Below are 9,899 nucleotides of genomic sequence, written 5' to 3' on the forward strand. Positions count from 1 at the left end.
AACTCCACTTGGCTATCTTGGTTATCTCACCACTCCAAGATGAAATGGTTTACCTAATACTTTAGTTCAAAGTTTATCCTTGATTCTTAAATAAGTAATTCTAAAATTAGTATGATTGGTCTCTCTCATTTGGGAAGGTCTTTGATACTAACCTAAGGTTAGGCTCCATAGGGATTGATGTGAGCATCAATATCTATGTTTAGAAGAAATGGTCTCTCTCTCTAGGAATGTCTTGAATAATATCCTAGGGCTACTCTTAAAGATAATGATTTGAATACTTGGATGTATGTCCAAGGTTTAACTCATGGTTTGTTAATGCTTCTTTAATAATTATAATAGAACTCTCACCTCTCTAGGTTTGATGCTTAATAATATGGAATAGAGAAAGATATATATCTCTAGGGTTGATCTCCTTGTTATGTTTCCAAGACTAAAGTATAATGAATACCATGAGGTTCATGGTAGGATCAAGGATTAGTTTAAGACATGGAAAAGATAAGTGAAGAATGGTTTCTCCATTTATTATTACTTGATTTCCAAATAGATATATGTTCATATGTTATGGTAAGGATTACCATATTATAATCTTTTATAAGATCAAGCATTTGATCAATGAGTAAAGTGTTGTTGTGTTGATTATTAGTTCCAGTTGATCTAACCCCTTAGATCAAATCATCTCTTCCCAAAACAAAGTTTTAACAAAGTCACATTGAGGTTTATAACGCTTGAATTGATGAGCTACTTCAATTCCACCAAGGTCAAGTGAAACTTCAGTTACTGTGACTGTTTTACTTTAAAGCGCGAAAATTCCCCAGATTTTCTATGCATGAATGCAATGCACACATCTGTTTCCTCTATTTTTGTAACCCCATTACCTGGGATATTACAGTCTCTACCCCTTAAACTAAACTTCGTCCTCGAAGTTTGTACTCTCTCACGTTTCCGAGGTGTGGATCGGACTTGTGCAGACTTAAACTTTTCTCGAACTCCATAGTGATCTTACTAGATATAATTGAATATATCCCTTGTCCAGATTCTTCCTGGAATCCATTAGTGTCTGTCTCTGAACATTAGTTTCTTACTCCAGTTCTATAATTTTTCTCTGGAATCTAATAATACTTGTCTCTGAGCCATGGCTTCTAACTTTAATTATTTGATTTCTTTCAACCCTATAGTCTTGTTTCCTTTCTCATTGAAGAATCAATTATTGGGACTCCTTCTTGTCCTGACAGTCTTAATTGAGGACTAATTGGATAACATTCTCCTATTTGATAAAATAGGTCTTTGTTTTTCCCTTACTACCAAAACTGCAATAATAGTACTTGGTGAGGTACTTACTATGGAATTGATCATGATGGTTTATTCCTCTAAGAATGGATTAGACTCATTTAGTCCATCCAATCAGGGATTATATTTGATACCTATAACTATTTTGGATTATTTAGGTTCCATGAAAGGAATCATTCTATTAGTCTTTGATATTAGTATGTTCAATCTTCTTCATTCTTTGACCATCTTGGGCTTTATCGGTCTACGGTATTTCCTTCGTCCAACTTCATTATACTTAGCTTACTTGAGCTTTCGTACTGCTGAGTAAATATTACTCACTTGCTCAAGTTATAGTCCACTTCTTACTTCCTCGAGGTATGAACCTCGGCTTCTGGTCTGACATCCTTCTGAAAGTAATGTCCAAAAATCTTATGAGAATAAGATAGATCTTCCTTTCAGTTCAGACCTTCTGCTTCTATCTTGCTCAAAATATTGAGTTATTGTACATCCAACTCAATCTTTACTTTGCCCCTTAGAGTTTTCTTATGGTCTTCAACTCCATTTCTTCCAACCATTGAACTTATGGTTAGAAAATTGGTCTGGTTCTAGCTTATGGTTTATATTCTTCTAAGGTCTTGTGAAGAATCTTTATGGTGTATCCACTCAATTGTGGACATCCAATGTGAATCCTTCAACTAAATGTTTTATAGGTCATTATTATTTGGCTAACAAAATTTTATTTGTTCACAACTTCTTGATACAAATAATCCAATGGTGGACTACTTGATACCAATTGTGGCTATTTGTTATCTAAAAAATGGATTCTATTATAGGTTCTGATCAACTGGACGGGACATCCTCTACTTTATCTCACAGTATTGATCATATACCAATTGTGGTCATCTAATATCAACTATGGTCTTCTTATATCTTGTTATGGTTTCATATATCATCTTCCTTCATACAGGGTTTATTTTGCAAGAAAACCACTAGCTGACACTATGAATATAGTATCCTAAGTGATTTCCCATGCATTCCCTCTTCTATATTAACTATGGTTCTGCTTGAGCTTCACCATAATCATCATATTTCTCACCTTCATGCTTCTTCCGTACTAAAGTACTCCTCTGTTGAGGTAAAGCATGAGTTTTGATTGGTACTTCCTTCTGAATATTGTGGTTGATTCCCACAACTTTGTTTCCTTTATCTGGTGAACCTTCATCTTGTCTTCAGAATCTTTAGAATTCGTCACTTCCTCACACGAATACCATTACCCTCTAGATCTATAGCATCAAGTAAGGACTTGATATTGCAACATGCATTTGCATATCAAAGTCAAACTTCATGTATGGATCTAGTCAAACAATGAAAATCCAATAAAATCCAAGAAGATTCAGCTTTGTGCATATAATACACACCATCATAAGCCTGAATATAATAGTTGAGTAAGACATCTCTAAACATCAGGCTCTGATGTGTGGTATATAACACCACATAAGATAGGTTTATATCGTGGTACTTAGCACGAGTATATGGAATTCTACTATTTGTCTCAGCATTTACCTTAATTGCACGATTGCAATGAGATAAACTTGAAACAAAGTGGTCTTGGATAGTTAAGGTTAACCTAGTTTTGTTTGGAAGTACTAACTTAGCTGCCATTTAGTTGAGGACTACTTCACATGATATGTTTGGTTCTAACATCACTATTCTAGTACTATTGGAATATAGCTCCTATACTTCCCAGTTATTTCTATCATAAGACTATGGTCATGATGTGCTTGGCACACTTACCATGGTTTTGGAACACAATTCTTGCACTATTGTTTAACATCTAACTTCTTATCATAATCCTCCTAAGTATCTATGATGTTCTACCCCATCACATAATGACCCTCAGGTGAATCATATATGATTAGCAACTCTACCATGTAAGTAGACATGTTTTATTTCTATCTCTCTTCCTTACCTCCCATGATTGACTCATCATGGTCTATACTACCTCATATGACTCATAGTTATCACTTAATATCAATTGTTTCACATGTCTAGATAATTTTTACTTTCTCATTACTTTTCTGGGTCTACAACTTCGATTAGGATATCTTAATTATCTTCATCACTTGATATAACTCCTATTACAGCTCTGGATAACTCTTACTTGACTATAACATGTGTTGGTACACATCTTCCAATAGGATATCTTCCTTATGGTTGTATCCTCTCTTTGGACTACCATGTATTGTATACCAACTGTGATCTACTCATCTATTGTTTGAAGGACTTATTGATGTGCTACATGTTTTGGATTAACTAGCTAACTTCACTTAGGAAGGATAGGTAGGAAATGTTGACTCAAGTGTGTCAGGATTATTCTCAAGTGAATATCCATCTCAAGTCATAAGAAGTATTTGTTTTACCTAGGACAACTTCCTATAGACACTACCAATCCTATAGGTCTCCTTTAAAGGGTTTTAATCCTAAGGTCAAAGCATTGGCTCTGATACCAACTGTGGTGACCCGGCATACCACTGCATGGTGTAGTATGCAAGTCTGATACAACACCAATGAAACACTGTTCCACTAGTATTATATCGCTCAGAGTGGTACAACAGAAACATATGCGGGTCCAAGGCATGTCTATAGAATTACAACTCTGACTCTATTACATAAGATCAACACAGCCTCCTACTTTACAGTGAGGTAAATCTGCAAATAAACTCCAAAAGAACGACTCGTAGTCTAATCCTGTCACGAACTCTATTTGTAGAGTATTTACCTAGCTATAGAGGCTAAGAATAGATTCTAGCTAAATAGGAGCTAGATTTAGGAAGTTGGTTCCCTTCTATTGCTAAACTAGGTTTTCTCCTTGTTGAATGTGGTATCTGACTCCTCTGACAGGGTCCTGTCTCTTGAAGTTGTTGTTGACTTCTCGGCCTTCGAGTTGCACTGTAGATCCTCCTTTGATGCCTCCATATCTAAGCAGGGGATTTAAGAGTGGGATGAGTACGAGCGTACTCAACAAGTTCATTATAGGAAAGAGGTGTTTAATGCACTAGCTACAGCATTAGACCAGAAAGTCTAATACCAATGCAAGTTTTCATAACCATTTCTTCAAAAGGTTGCTTTTATTCAGAAGAACTATGTCCGTCAGCCTTCACCGGTTTACTAGAACTTCATGGAGCTCCTTTCCGGCCGCGTTCGCAGTTCCATATCCCGGAACAGGGAGTGACTGTGGGGACCCCGGACTAACGGTCCGAAATTCCCTGTTATGTATACAGTTCACGATCCCATGATCAGTGCGTCGTGAACACATAACCGAACTGATATCAAATTACACCATCCATTACAAAGCGGAGAAAGAAAATTACAACATGGTCACATGACCCATACTTACATAATAGCCTCGAAGGGCTAACTAAACATCAGAGTAGCATCATCACTTCAGCAGCGCGGTACCCAAGTCATCTGCCATAACCCTACAGGCAACTGACTGGGAAGACGTTCCTAGCTCGCATAGACGTCGTCAACTCCTTCTTCATCCATCGTGTTCCTCCAAGTCTGGCCAAGTAAATAGCCAGGGACAAAGCCGTGAGTACATTTGAATTGTACTCGCAAACCATCAAGAAGGTGATAACAATTCTAACTAAAGAAGACAAGAGAGGAAGAGTAGTTTCTCTTGTGGATATAGCATGTGGAAGAGAAGAGATGTTTTTGGTGGAGATAGCATCCCAACTTCTAAATCAAAGGGGACACTCCAAGAATTTATCTAAGACATCTCTATATCTCTATTGAAGAAGAGTTCCTCTACATGAAAACACTAGGAAGGGTCACCCCATCTTGTTTCATTTTCCTCAACCATCTCCACATGGTCGGCACAACATCTTTCCCGTACCCTTCCGGTACTTCCAACACACGCATTTCCTTTGGAAATCATTTTCAAAACCAAAACTCGACACAGCTCGGTAACGGCCATCCCAACCGTCCATGACCACGGACGCGGCTATTCGAATAGTTTTAACTCTGCAGAGTGTGCGCACTTTCCCCACAAGATCTGATAAATCCGCCGGGATCATACCTGGTTCGTCATACGAAAGTATGCGAGTCTCGGATAATCAGTCGAAGCCTTTCGCCCATTCAACTTAACACGAGGTCCTACCCTATGGAGTATGTACCTCCCCGGCACCGTGGCAGCTCACCTCCTCTTGAGCGTGGCTCCACCGCCAAGCCAGGAGACCCATAGTGTCTTCCGGACGGGTCAGCCCCGAAGGCCTCCCGTTATACTATTGTCCCAACAATGACAACCCGGACTCGGGGGTAACCGTACCCTTGTATAGTTGTGCGGTGCCTCATGCTAAGAAGAACAAACGTCAAGCTAAGCCCCGTGCCCACGTTGGAGTAATGTGGTTGCGCTGTGTAATTGTTCCGGGCGAATACAAAGAACCATGTGTCGTTTTTCTCAAAAACCCAAGTCACACCCACACTTTCCTCTTTCCAACCATCTTTGTCAAGATCCTTTTCTTTCATAAACCATACGCTTGGGTAAGGTTGCCTCACCCAAGGTTTTCATAAACATTTACAACAAGGTAAACCTTGAGGGGTTCCCAACCTATAGTTTCATGAGTTGAACTAGTATTGCACTACGGCCGAGATGAGAGTCATCCCGCCATAGATGAGGTATAAAGGGGTAGTGGAGTGGATCATACTTGCTTAAGTTAAGCATGTATTATGACAACACAAGGAGGAATATACTCTCAGATTTGTGGTGCTAACTACACAACTTAGATAGTGGAGTGTCAATATCCAACATATTCTCCAAGATGGTACACGGCATACTCCTCTCAAGTTGAGAATACACCAAGATCATGACAATGATACCTCTATACTACAAATGGGGTGGGTGTGGTGTAAGTTACTATCTTGAGATGGAACATGCTCAAGTTGAGCATACAAGATAACCAAGTGGGATAGCACGGCCATGCTACCATGCATCCCATAACACAAGGGCAAATAGTGGAGCATCACCACTAGGGAGTACCCCACTTGCAAACACACATAGATGACATAAATAGAGATAATAACACACATAGAATGAAGGTGCTTTGAACATCAACAAATGACATCCAACTAGACACCGGATCAGAGATCAAAAGATGGCTTGCCTTGGCTTATTTGTCCCTGTACTTCCTCAACTCCATCAATATAAGAATCCCAACAACATAAATAAAATCCTTGTCCGATCCACTTCTTCATCTTCTCCGGAATCGTTCGCATCTATCGCCGGAAAATATGAAGGAACACAATCAATCATATTGCACCAACAAAACAAACATACAACAACCATAATTTAACCATTCCATAAAGAGCAACCATACAAAGGACTTATAGATACCACAAACAACTTAAAGAGAACCCATTTTATTTACCTAGTAAAGGTATGAGAGTATCACAACTTAGCAATTGCCTCTCTCGGTATCACCATGGCACAAGCTAAGTACCCCTGGCATATAACATCATAAAGAGGACAAGAGCATTAGTTTGACATCAAATACTTTCACAAAACATTTTCAAACACTTTTGGAAAAGTAGAAAACAGTTTTCCTAATTTAATTTGCTCACTTGATCACTATAGAAAAAATAGGAAGCAAACCATATACCACATCACTTGAAAACTTAAACAAAACAAAAGAGATAATGTTAGGTTGCAGAGGTTTTGTTTTGCAAGCATAAAACAAAGGTTGCCCATATCTACTAAGAAGAGTTGGTCAAGGGTTTTAAATAAACCGAAAAGTTTTGCTTCAACAATGCATGTCACACATAAACATTACTAACAGCAACAAATATGTATGAACAGAGACTAATAATATTTTTCCTAGATAGCTAGTACTAATACAAGACTAACCCAATTGGAATCACCCAAAAATATTAAACCTACAATTTTAGGAATTTCTTTGAATCTGACTGTACAGAAAACAAGATCTGTAAGCCATAAATCGTAGAAAAATCCTAAAAATATGTGGCCACTAGAATTTGAAAGGTAATTAAACAGAGAAGCATACACAATTGGATTTGGGTTCAAATTGTTTCTGAAACTCTCACAAATGGATTGGCAAGTTTACTGCATGTTTTCACCATTTGCTTTAACTTTGGAGTTGCAGAACAGATAAAGGTTTGGAACTTGTTTGAGATGATTAAGAAAACATTCAGCAATCCTACAGAAGTGGAATCACTCAATTAGGTTCAAAAATGGATTTTTGATGAATTAAAAGCTAACAGCCATGTCTGCAGAACACACAGAATAAGTTTAATTCACCACAAATCGTACACAACTCATAAAAATATGAGGTCAGCTGCATCTGAAAGGTATTGAAAGGCTGGTTCTTACCCAATTGGTTCCATTCAAAAATTCGTTCCCAAGCTCCTGGTTTAATTCGACAAAGTCAGATCTGACCAGATCTTGACCTGTGAACCATTTCAGTTTCAGGAGGTCAATCGAAGTGAAACCACCGCCAAAATGAAGGTATTGAAGAGGGCTTTCACCTACAGTTGAGTTTGCTCAAAAATGTTTCGTAAAACGGAACAAATCTAACAAACAGTGAATCTGTATGTTTACAGAACTTTATTTACCACGGACAATCCGTAACGAATTTGAGGATGAGACCAATGCCAAGTTGTAGATCTTTTCCGTATCTATCTGCGGAACTTTGAATCACTCGATTTGGATCTGCGCACGAGATTTGGTGGATTTTACAAGTTCGTACCAGAATCTGAAACAGCAAGATAGCAGAAATTACTGCAAGGATTTGGACGAACTTTGCTCAAGAACTTCAGATCTGAGGATAGCTCAAGCTTCTCCATGCTTGGACCAACATGCACCTGCATCAAGATCCAATCTTAGCAATGGAGGAAGAGGAAGAGGAGAGAAAACCATCTAGGGTTGGGGAGAAGAAGGAGAGGGAGGCTCTCATGGTGAGGAGGAGCTTGAGGGAGGAGGGAGCTTCATCTTGGAGTGCCTTCCATGGCCATGGCCGGCCATGGGAGCAAGGGGCAGCAGCATTTTCGTGGGGGAGAGGTAGAGGAGAGTGTGAGGGAGTGGAGTGTGAGAAAAATGACCAAAGGAGGAGGGAGTGGCCGGCCAAGGGCCATTTTATAGAGGGAGAGGGGTGGCTGCCTCCTTATTTGATTGGCCAAGTTGGGTGGCTGCCCATTTAGTGATTGGGGTAGTTGGGAGGCAAGGCTTGGAAGAGAAGGAAATGAGGAGGGAGGGCTGGCCGAATTTTCTTGCCATGGCCGGCTCCTTCTTGACAACCACAAGTGAACAAACAAAGTGCAATGCCACTTCATGAATGTCAACCAAGGTTGAGTATTTGAGGGGTTAGCTAAAAATGGTTTGATGATGTATTAAAATTTGGGAGAGAGGTGATAATAAACATTGGTGGCAATGTTGGAGAATAAAGTACTTTGATAAAATTATCATATTGGCCAAGAGATGATGGTGGTGATGGTGGTTGAGACAATGGTAGAGCAAGATTAAGAGAGATGGTGAGTGAAGTAACCATATACTCACAATGAAGAATATGGGGACTTAAATCATGAATTCATGAGGTCAAGGTAATGATGGAAAAGAATATAAATTGCTCTACAAAGGAGAGGTCAATAGGGAGTGAGTTGAAAGTATCAAATGATCATCCATTTGATCCAGAATTGGAGGATGGAGGGAATACAATGTGGTGGATCAGAGATGTGCACAAGATGTGCAAGAGTTGTCATTTGAAATAGATCTTGTTTGAAAAGTATTTGAAACACCTCAATTGTCTAGGGACACTTGGGAATGAACTCAAGTGGAATGAAGTTTGAAGGTGTTGAGATAAAACTAGTTGGAACATAGGGGTTCAAAATATTCTACTTACTTTCTCAAGTAAGGTAGAGTTTTTCTCAAAGGTAAAAATAAGCAAGAGGAAAACAAGAAATGGTATAGGTACCATAAAAAAGCTTTTTGTTAAAACAAAGCAAAATAGAAATAATGTTTTATAAATCAATACTTGGTAGAAATGGGATGAAAAACAAAACCCATTTCAGCTCCTTGTTTTCTTTGAAGAGAAATCTTGGAAAGTTTTAATAAAACTAGAAGTAGTTTTGTGATCAAAACTAGAGAAGGAAAACTGTAGGATTTTTGAGGAGGGAAACTAATTTAGGGAGGAGTGTTCTCAAGGGTAGATGGTGGCTACAAAATGTATCCATCATTCCCACTCTTGGTTTTGTGAAGATTTAACTTGAATAAAAACAAGAGGTAAAAGTGAAGGAAGTGATCTAGAGTTGAATCATTGGATAGGGTATAAGATCAAGTTGAATATATGTGATGCAAGGGTAGAATGAGACATGCAGGATGTGGAAATTGTAGAGGGAGATGCACAGATGAGATCCATGCATTGAGATCACCAAGTTGTGAATTAAGGATGATTGAGCTATCTTGTACCACAAAGAGAAAAATCAAGATGGCACACCCATGTTGTCATCAGGAGAGAGGTTTGATGTAGTAAGAAGGAAAACAATTCTTCCTAAGCCACACATGTGTTTTATTTGGTGAGTTGCTTGTTTAACCACTAGGGGTGTCGTTCTATGAGGTAGCT

General features: G+C 38.7%; 1 long non-coding RNA gene across 1 annotated transcript; it reads right to left on the reverse strand.

Annotated features, from left to right (window-relative positions):
• Positions 1-5,361: 5,361 nt before the first annotated feature.
• Positions 5,362-8,398, reverse strand: LOC127294078 (uncharacterized). The gene is made up of 5 exons (XR_007846362.2): positions 8,083-8,398; positions 7,897-7,993; positions 7,655-7,809; positions 6,696-6,769; positions 5,362-6,543 (listed from the first exon to the last, which is right to left on the reverse strand). It is a non-coding gene; the product is annotated as an uncharacterized lncRNA (long non-coding RNA).
• Between the last annotated feature and the right edge of the window lie 1,501 nt (positions 8,399-9,899).

Source organism: Lolium perenne, chromosome 4, assembly GCF_019359855.2.
Source record: "Lolium perenne isolate Kyuss_39 chromosome 4, Kyuss_2.0, whole genome shotgun sequence".
In the NCBI taxonomy this organism is placed as follows: Eukaryota; Viridiplantae; Streptophyta; class Magnoliopsida; order Poales; family Poaceae; genus Lolium; species Lolium perenne.